At 43.0% G+C, this 2,198-nt stretch overlaps 1 non-coding gene across 1 annotated transcript; it reads left to right on the forward strand.

Moving 5' to 3' along the window:
- The first annotated feature begins 1,557 nt into the window (after window positions 1-1,557).
- Trnan-guu lies at window positions 1,558-1,630 on the forward strand. The gene has a single exon. It is a non-coding gene; the product is annotated as a tRNA-Asn (tRNA).
- Window positions 1,631-2,198: the final 568 nt, after the last annotated feature.

Below are 2,198 nucleotides of genomic sequence, written 5' to 3' on the forward strand. Positions count from 1 at the left end.
TAAATCTGAGGTCTCCAAATCAAATTCGTGGAAAATTACTTCTTTCTCGAAAACTACGTTACTTCAGAGGTAGCCGTTTCTCACAATGTTTCATACTATCAACAGCTCCCCATTACTCGTTATCAAGTAAGGTTTTGTGCTAATAATTATTTTGATATAGTTACCAATAGTGTCCACAGCGTTTAAATGCGAAGCGAATGACGTGACGCGGACAGCCTTTGGGGGTCTGCAGTCGATTTCACGAAACGCTAGGATTAATCCTAACTCGAGCTAGGACGAGTAACCCGTTCTAACTTAGGATGGGTTCAATGCGTCCTACGTATTTTGATACGGAACTGAACCCGTCCTCAGTCCTAAGATCAATCCAAGTTAGGAATAGTTTGATGAAATCGACGACTGGTGTATGGGTCACACCCCGAAATTTGTTCCGAGTTTCGCAATTCGCGTGAAGATTGTGAACAAATTATACCCAGAATAATATAAACAATGGACATTTACCCAGCATGCATCCTATACAGGTGTATGCTGCCACCTAGCGTTCAAAGTCCTTACCATGATGTTGAAGAGCTTTTCCCGGGCAACGGTCGTTTTTCTGCTCTATCATAGATTTAACCCATCTACCGATTTGGTTGGGGCCAGAGTCCGGATAAGAACCGTGGTACAAAACAGTAACCTTGCCCTCAATACAGCAAAATAGAGCTATTGGAAACGACAATAAAAAAAAAAACTAAACACAAGCCTACAAATATGTTTTCAAGGATAAACAACTCCTAAAATGCGCACTTCACTGAATACTTAACGTACAGTGACATTGACCACCATAATGGCACATCCAAGATTATTCTGGTGATGACGTCAGGACCCAATTTCATGGCTCTGCTTACCGAAAGCACAGAATCGACGCTCACGGAAGCAGGGAATTCTATCCTGTGCTTATGGTAAGCGTATTTCACGGGTTAGTGGCGAGTTTTGGCTTCTGTGCGTAGCCGTGACAACGTTACCAGGCATCCTACGCTTACGAGGCTACTAGCGCAGAAATTCGGTACTTGCAAGTAAGCGGGGAATCGTGATCGTAAGCGCAGAATTCGGCGGTAAGCAGAGCCATGAAATTGGGCCCTGGTGAATTGGCCCAGGGATTTTCTTTTAACAGCAAATAACATTGACAAAACGTTCTGTAAATGAAATAGTCAACATTGGAAAGGGGAAAATTGCAAATAATTCTAGTTCAAATAATTCTAGTTCAAATAATTTGTAGATAGCTCAGTTGGTAGAGCGCCGGCACGTTAATCCGGAGGTCGTTGGTTCGAATCCCACTCTAGTCAATTCTTTGTTCAACCCCAAAAATCATTTACAAATTTACCCAGTTTCCCTTGTGGTTTATATTGATATCTGAAACAAAAAGTCGCATCCCTTTAAGGTGATCCCCTAGCTGCCGCTTCCCAGGTTGTATCGTAATTTGGGTGTGATCCCTGGCTACACGGCAGTTAACGGTTGTATGGCTTCTGACTGGCACCCCCGAACAAAGATATTGACAAAATAGGGACACCGCCAATATAGGGCTAGATAGCTCAGTTGGTAGAGCGCCGGAACGTTAATCCGGAGGTCGTTGGTTCGAATCCCACTCTAGTCAATTCTTTGTTCAACCCCAAAAATCATTTACAAATTTACCCAGTCAGTTTCCCTTGTGGTTTATATTGATATCTGAAACAAAAAGTCGCATCCCATTAAGGTGATCCCCTAGCTGCCGCTTCCCAGGTTGTATCGTAATTTGGGTGTGATCCCTGGCTACACGGCAGTTAACGGTTGTATGGCTTCTGACTGGCACCCCCGAACAAAGATATTGACAAAATAGGGACACCGCCAATATAGGGCTAGATAGCTCAGTTGGTAGAGCGCCGGCACGTTAATCCAGAGGTCGTTGGTTCGAATCCCACTCTAGTCAATTCTTTGTTCAACCCCAAAAATCAAATAATTTGTGTTTCAAATCAGGCAGATGAAAGAAAGTGTCAGATTAACGCAGTCTTGCTCTTTTCAGAGCAACCACCCCTCTCCAAATGAGCCTTGTACATAGTTGTACTCACATGTTTGCGTTTTTGGTTTCTAATGGTTGGTGAAAAATTGCTACCATAGTCCACCCACTCCATATTATAGCATCACAATTAATGATTGTCTGTTTTGCACGAAACTGCACTTTTCTA

This window comes from Asterias rubens, chromosome 5 (assembly GCF_902459465.1).
Source record: "Asterias rubens chromosome 5, eAstRub1.3, whole genome shotgun sequence".
Taxonomy (NCBI): Eukaryota; Metazoa; Echinodermata; class Asteroidea; order Forcipulatida; family Asteriidae; genus Asterias; species Asterias rubens.